Source organism: Pteropus vampyrus, unplaced genomic scaffold (assembly GCF_000151845.1).
Source record: "Pteropus vampyrus isolate Shadow unplaced genomic scaffold, Pvam_2.0 Scaffold447, whole genome shotgun sequence".
In the NCBI taxonomy this organism is placed as follows: Eukaryota; Metazoa; Chordata; class Mammalia; order Chiroptera; family Pteropodidae; genus Pteropus; species Pteropus vampyrus.
This window is the reverse complement of record NW_011889228.1, coordinates 325580-334247: the sequence shown is the minus strand read 5'-3', so window position 1 is coordinate 334247 and position 8668 is coordinate 325580.

Sequence of the window (8668 nt, the reverse complement as noted above, 5' to 3'; positions counted from 1 at the left end):
CGGTGGGCTTCAATTCGACAGCAATATTTGTGGCAGGAGTTTCAAACGTGAGCCTTACTCTTTCTGTTCAAATCCCGTCTCTCTTCTCTTACTCTGGAGCAAATTCTGCCAAATAAAACTGCTGTTTACTCAGCCACCGGGAAGTCTCTCCTGAGCCTGGAGCCCAGGTCTGTTCTCTGATGTGTTGCATTCTCAACAAAGTTCTTCTCTCTCGTGATTCAGAGTCGAAGGGTTTATGTTGCCCCCTCTTATCTCTGTTCTGCGATGCCTCGTTCACTCTCAGCCCCAGCAAGAAGGATGTTGGACTTGGTGTCTCTTTTAAGATCTGGTTTTACTGAAGATTACACGAAAGGTGTTTTATTCAGTAAGTAATAAAGTTGTGAAAAATTCTTCTAAGAATCTCAGTGTCTTCCCCTCTAGGGTTTTTATGTCCCTAGGCATGTTTTCTTTTTTATTGACAATCTACTCTTTCTGATGTGGCTTGTGTGCAATTAGATGGCAAGGAAGAGAATGGCGGGGAGGGAGAGTTTCTGGAGGTGCATGTACACATAACATACATAGAAACGCATCTCCCTTTGTCCTGTATAAAACCATTTTAGCCATCTCAAACCTTTGGGTCATTCTGGATATAACTAGACTGTGATTTCAGGCAGCCGAGGGGATGCACATTTTATTCATTCATTCATTCAACAAGTTATTACTGAGCACCTACCATGTCATAGCGACTAGTCTAGACAATCATTTATCCTTCCAAGCTTAAACCTTGAAATGCACTCTTTCTAAAATCTTTTATATTTTATATTTCTTTTCACTTTATCCTTTCTATAGTACCCTGATACTAATCTAATCTTTTCTTGGTGACACAGAATTAGGTACAGTTTGGCAGGGGAAAGGATCGTATTAGGAATCAAGAGAACTGGATTTTAATTTCAGTTCTGCTAAAAATTATTTGTATGGTCTTAAAGATTGTTTTCTATGTAAAAGTTCCTTGTAAACCATGGAAGGATATACACTTGCAGACATTTGTTCTAATATTGGATCATAATACAGACATTTCTTCAGTATCAACTAAGATATATGGAATTATTTGCCCCTATATTAAATGAACCTAGATTTCAGAGCTTTTAGCATCTGTATATCTGTGGAAAGGGCAGCGCTGGGTAAATTGTGTGTGTGGCGGCGGGGAGTGGGGATGACTGAGGAAGACTCATCATTCTTACAGACTTACTCTGAACAGAGGTAAAGTAAATTTTCATACTATTTTCCTTCTGTTTTCAGAAAGACTTGTAAGGGGAAATACCTTTTATAAAATTTGATCATGCTAAAGGCAACCCAATAATTTCAAAGCTTTTCCTTTTGTTTTGTACTGTAAACGGCAGAGAAGGCCCTTTGTTAGCAATGCAGATTCATATTTTGGATAAGAAAAGGTAGCCTTGCAATTTAGTTTGGGGCAGGGGTGGAGAGCAAAACTATTCTGTAGGAGGGATTAACAGGATTTTGCAGGTAGGTGGCTGGCAGTCAGAGTAGGGAGAGTGTGTGGGGGAGGTGGGGGGAGGGAGGGAGAGAGAGGCCCCAGAAGGTGGAAACAATGTAGTAATAAAGGTTGGGGTGGAAATGGCTGAATGAGCTTTTAGGACATAATTTAAGTGTTTTTACTGAACTGTCATCACCTTCATTGTCCTCAGCTGTAAGTTTATTCACAGTAGCTCTGCGCTGGCCATGGCACAAGGCGTTGTGGGGAAAGGCAGCTGTCCCTGTCCCTCTAGCATCCCCTGCTATGCCGGTGTGTTGGTGGCGGCACCACAGTAAGGAAGGACAGAGGCTTGTGGTTCGGCTCACAGAACAGGAACTGGCTTAGCTGATTGTAAATCGGCTGAAAAGTCAAGGGTACCTTGAAGGGACTTCTGGACATTCTCCACTGTTATGTGTGAGATGAGGGCCTGAGCCATTTACATTTTAATTCTAAAAGATGGACGGACCACAGAAAAGTTTACAAACTAATATAACAGATAACAATATACATACTGGCAAAACAGATCATCACGTTATATTTGCTTTGGGTCTTATTTTTTAGAACAATTGTTAAAGATACATTACAATTTTTTCCTCTCTTTTTTCCGGGAGATAAGTTCTTAAAATTGGGGAATATCATTCCCATGTATTGAGTATATGTGGGATATATTATTTCATGCGCTTTAAAGTTTTATATAAATAATATATCTTTCATAACTTTGTTCTTTCGGCCAACGTTGTTTTCTTGACATTTCTCTGTTTTGATACATGAGGTCATTTTAACTGTTGTATGATAATGGACAGTTCCAATAAGCCATAGTTTATTCATGCTTCTCTTGCAGGAGAGTTAGGTTGTTCTCACTTTTGTGCTATTCCAGGCCGTGTAGCATCTCTGACCTCATCTCCCCGTGTACAAGTGCAGGATTTCTCTAAGGTGAACTCTTACAGGTTGAATAGCTGGCTTGTGGATGTCTTGGCCCAGCTCCCCAGAAAATCAGAGCCCAAAGCAAGGCTGAAGTGGTAATGCTTTATTAGCGAGGCTGAGGGAAGGGGGAAGTGAGGCAGTGAAGGATGAGGAGCAAATGTAAGGTTTGAGTAAATGCCACCACTTTACAACAAGCCACGAAGAGGCACAGCTGGCGGCCAGGCAGGTGAGCCCACCTGGCCACGTGGGCTGGCTCTGGATGGAATGATCCCCTGGAGGAGGAAGCTTGTGTGTTTGTTGGCTCCTGCTTCCCTCTTTCATGGGTGGACAAGTTCATTCCAAAGAAAGTAAATCGCCCTGCACTTTTAGATGAGATCACCGGCCTCTCCCACGGCTAACTCTCAGATATGAGGACACACTCATGGATTCCGAAACATTCTGAGCCATTATTTGCTTCTCTTTCATCTTTCTGTTCTTTCCACCTGGAACTCCTTTTATTTTATTTAAAAAATTGCCCCCAGATATACTGAGGTATAATTGACAAATAAAATTACATATTCAAGGTGTAAAACATGGTGATTTCATAGATGTATGCATTGTGCAATGATCACCATAATCAAGTTAATTAACTCTTTCATCACCTCACAGTTACCTTTTTTTTTCTCTTTTGGTGGTGAGAATCCTTAAGATCTGATATCTTAGCAATTTTCAAGTTATTGAATACAGTATTATTAACTATAGTCACCATGCTGTACATTAGATCTCTAGAACCTGGGACTCCTTTTCTGTGTACAAAAACAGGGGGTATTATATTGGACCTTCTTGTGCTTCCAAATCATCATCATTTTTTTATGTTTCATTAGATGGCAAGGAAGAGAATGGCGGGGAGGGAGAGTTTCTGGAGGTGCATGTACACATAACGTACATAGAAACGCGTCTCCCTTTGTCCTGTATAAAACCATTTTAGCCATCTCAAACCTTTGGGTCATTCTGGATATAACTAGACTGTGATTTCAGGCAGCCGAGGGGATGCACATTTTATTCATTCATTCATTCAACAAGTTATTACTGAGCACCTACCATGTCATAGCGACTAGTCTAGACAATCATTTATCCTTCCAAGCTTAAACCTTGAAATGCACTCTTTCTAAAATCTTTTATATTTTATATTTCTTTTCACTTTATCCTTTCTATAGTACCCTGATACTAATCTAATCTTTTCTTGGCGACACAGGATTAGGTACAGTTTGGCAGAGGAAAGGATCGTATTAGGAATCAAGAGAACTGGATTTTAATTTCAGTTCTGCTAAAAATTATTTGTATGGTCTTAAAGATTGTTTTCTATGTAAAAGTTCCTTGTAAACCATGGAAGGATATACACTTGCAGACATTTGTTCTAATATTGGATCATAATACAGACATTTCTTCAGTATCAACTAAGATATATGGAATTATTTGCCCCTATACTAAATGAACCTAGATTTCAGAGCTTTTAGCATCTGTATATCTGTGGAAGGGGCAGCGCTGGGTAAATTGTGTGTGTGTTGAGGGGAGTGGGGATGACTGAGGAAGACTCATCATTCTTACAGACTTACTCTGAACAGAGGTAAAGTAAATTTTCATACTATTTTCCTTCTGTTTTCAGAAAGACTTGTAAGGGGAAATACCTTTTATAAAATTTGATCATGCTAAAGGCAACCCAATAATTTCAAAGCTTTTCCTTTTGTTTTGTACTGTAAACGGCAGAGAAGGCCCTTTGTTAGCAATGCAGATTCATATTTTGGATAAGAAAAGGTAGCCTTCAAATTTAGTTTGGGGCAGGGGTGGAGAGCAAAACTATTCTGTAGGAGGGATTAACAGGATTTTGCAGGTTGGTGGCTGGCAGTCAGAGTAGGGAGAGTGTGTGGGGGAGGTGGGGGGAGGGAGGGAGAGAGAGGCCCCAGAAGGTGGAAACAATGTAGTAATAAAGGTTGGGGTGGAAATGGCTGAATGAGCTTTTAGGACATAATTTAAGTGTTTTTACTGAACTGTCATCACCTTCATTGTCCTCAGCTGTAAGTTTATTCACAGTAGCTCTGCGCTGGCCATGGCACAAGGCGTTGTGGGGAAAGGCAGCTGTCCCTGTCCCTCTAGCATCCCCTGCTATGCCGGTGTGTTGGTGGCGGCACCACAGTAAGGAAGGACAGAGGCTTGTGGTTCGGCTCACAGAACAGGAACTGGCTTAGCTGATTGTAAATCGGCTGAAAAGTCAAGGGTACCTTGAAGGGACTTCTGGACATTCTCCACTGTTATGTGTGAGATGAGGGCCTGAGCCATTTACATTTTAATTCTAAAAGATGGACGGACCACAGAAAAGTTTACAAACTAATATAACAGATAACAATATACATACTGGCAAAACAGATCATCACGTTATATTTGCTTTGGGTCTTATTTTTTAGAACAATTGTTAAAGATACATTACAATTTTTTCCTCTCTTTTTTCCAGGAGGTAAATTCTTAAAATTGGGGAATGTCATTCCCATGTATTGAGTATATGTGGGATATATTATTTCATGTGCTTTAAAGTTTTATATAAATAACATATCTTTCATAACTTTGTTCTTTCGGCCAACGTTGTTTTCTTGACATTTCTCTGTTTTGATACATGAGGTCATTTTAACTGTTGTATGATAATGGACAGTTCCAATAAGCCATAGTTTATTCATGCTTCTCTTGCAGGAGAGTTAGGTTGTTCTCACTTTTGTGCTATTCCGGGCCGTGTAGCATCTCTGACCTCATCTCCCCGTGTACACGTGCAGGATTTCTCTAAGGTGAACTCTTACAGGTTGAATAGCTGGCTTGTGGATGTCTTGGCCCAGCTCCCCAGAAAATCAGAGCCCAAAGCAAGGCTGAAGTGGTAATGCTTTATTAGCGAGGCTGAGGGAAGGGAGAAGTGAGGCAGTGAAGGATGAGGAGCAAATGTAAGGTTTGAGTAAATGCCACCACTTTACAACAAGCCACGAAGAGGCACAGCTGGCGGCCAGGCAGGTGAGCCCACCTGGCCACGTGGGCTGGCTCTGGATGGAATGATCCCCTGGAGGAGGAAGCTTGTGTGTTTGTTGGCTCCTGCTTCCCTCTTTCATGGGTGGACAAGTTCATTCCAAAGAAAGTAAATCGCCCTGCACTTTTAGATGAGATCACCGGCCTCTCCCACGGCTAACTCTCAGATATGAGGACACACTCATGGATTCCGAAACATTCTGAGCCATTATTTGCTTCTCTTTCATCTTTCTGTTCTTTCCACCTGGGACTCCTTTTATTTTATTTAAAAAATTGCCCCCAGATGTACTGAGGTATAATTGACAAATAAAATTACATATTCAAGGTGTAAAACATGGTGATTTCATAGATGTATGCATTGTGCAATGATCACCATAATCAAGTTAATTAACTCTTTCATCACCTCACAGTTACCTTTTTTTTTCTCTTTTGGTGGTGAGAATCCTTAAGATCTGATATCTTAGCAATTTTCAAGTTATTGAATACAGTATTATTAACTATAGTCACCATGCTGTACATTAGATCTCTAGAACCTGGGACTCCTTTTCTGTGTACAAAAACAGGGGGTATTATATTGGACCTTCTTGTGCTTCCAAATCATCATCATTTTTTTATGTTTCCTAAAAATTTGTCTCCATTCTCTGTGGTTTCCTCATATCTAACTTCTAGTTCAATAATTTTCCATTCGGCTGTCTATAATTTGATCTTTAAACTATCCACTGACTTTTTATTTAAATGAATACATTTTTCATTCAAGAAGTTGTCTTAAAACACTTCTCATATACACTTTTATGGCTTCAATTTCTTTATTATCTCTGGAATAACTTTTAAAAATATATTTTATAGATTTTATCAGGTGATTCTATTACATGAAGGTTTATTGTTATTGTTGTTTAGTTTTTGGTTCTAATCCCCTTTTCTTGTGTGTTCGTTGACCCTTAGTTATGGTGGATTTTATTTCCTCATGGTTCATTAATTTTGGACCATGAGCTCATCCTGTGTGAGAAATTACTGTGGGAATTCTATAAAAGATTATATCAAAATATAGCATTCCAGAGATGTCTGTGAGCACTGAGTTGGGGCCATGTGTTCTCGAAAAGTTGATGTTTGGTTCTTCCAGTTATCTCAGGGTTATCATCATCTTAGGATTAATTTTTAAGCAAATTTCTTGGCTTTGGAGTTTATAAACCATAGGAAGTTGAAATTTGTATTGGAAACCCACATGGATATCCAAGACGCACATCCACATACACATCATATTTCTTATGATCCTCTTTAAATTTAGAAGAAAGTAAATCTCGCTAAAATTATATGTGAATTATAGGAAAATGGGTTCTGAATATACAAAGATCTCTGTGATGAGTGACATTTATGAGATTAGGATATATCTACTGTTCATTGAGTAATTCATGCACTTCAGGCTATGTGCTGGGATATATATTTGCTCACATAAAGCTTTCAGTAATTTTGTAAGATCGTTATTATCTTTCCCATTTTAAAGATAAGTAAACTGAGGAGAAATGGTGATATCAAGCTATTTTACTCAAATGCCACCTTTATTGAGGACTTCCATTGTCACTGTCCTTCCTCTGTCAACAACTCTCCCATCTCCTGATTTATTTATTTCTGTAGAACTGCTCACCCTCTAGTACACTATAGGCTTTGCTCATTTTCCTTTGTTATTGTGTATCCCCACCCACCAGCCCTCTAAGTATATAAGCTCCATTAAGACAGGCACTATTTTTCAGACACCTGTTTACTACAGGTGTCTATCAGCTAGAATATTGCCTGGCATAATGGGGACTTGGTAAATACTTTCAAATGAATGACTCCAATGAGATACTCTGTGCCTTTTCCTATGCACTGTTTTATTTCTGAGCTTTAATTTATGAATTAATGACAACTGTTTTGTGTTCAGTTCCTTAAAGGCCTTTAAAAAATTATGGGTTTATTTTTTTTAACTTATTTATGTTCCAAGTAGGTGAGGCTGCCAAATAAATTAATTCCAGCAGAGTGAGATATTTATGTGTATGTACATGTCTGCAAAAGCATGCACCTGTGAATAAATAATGCTTGACCTCTAGCAAGTTAAAGGCTATGTGAAAGCATTTGGCAGTCTGTAAAGCACTGTTCAGATGTGAGATGTTTCTATTATTATTCTGTTCGTATATGATGGTGATCAGACCATTAAACCCGTATCAGTTTAGAGCACTCACAGCCAGCTGAGAGCATAAAAATAAACAATCAGTTTGCTTTCTGATGTGCTCAACAGAAGGGTTCATCTTAATTTGGCCTCAGTCTAGACTTATATCCACTGCCTATAGACAGAGAGACAGAGAATCGGAAAGACGGAGGGAGGGAGGGAGGGAGAGACAGAGAAAGAGTGAGAGCGAGAGGAGAACGAGAGAGAGAGAAAGAGAGAGAGAGAGAGAGCAGAAATGAGACCAAGAAGCAGATTTAGAGAGAGGTAAAGAGAGGGTGTGTGTGTGTGTGTGTGTGTGTGTGTGTGTGTGTGTGTGGTAACAGAGCAAAAGAAAAAGGGCAAGAAATGTCAGCAAAGAGTTTGAAAGAAGGAAGAGAAGTAAGGAAAAAAGATACTAAAAGAGGGGTGTTCTGTGAATGAAAGTGGAAAGATGGGCGCACATGTGGGACGGTCTCCGAAGGCAACTCTAAAGAAGCCCCCCAGTTGTCATCCCATCCCAAGGCTGTTTCATTGGAGTGTCAGTTACCTGCCCTTGGAGATGACCTCGTCCCACAGCACTGTGTTCAGCATCAGGCAGCTGCACAGGCCTGTTTGTTGACTGAATAAATGAATGAGTGAATGAATGAATGGCAACAGAAATTTAGATGTATACTTTTTGGAATGATTCACATTCTTAAAAACCTTGTATACTTTAGAGTCATACCTTCTGGCCCACTGCCGTCTTACTGGCTGACGATAGAGCAGGGCAGGGCTCCCACGATGACCGTGATCCATGGTTGAAGGCCAAAGGGCAGGCCTTCTGGCGGGAGACGCTTGACGGCAAACCTACACCAGACCCAGTGCCGTGTGGGTTTTGAGTTACCCCTATTCAGGATAAAACTTTGAGGGTTTTTTTTTTTTTTTTGATGTTTGAATGATAATATAAAAGAAGATAAAAATGAAAAAGGGAAATTGAGAATTGGATGATTCTTGAATGTTATATAAAC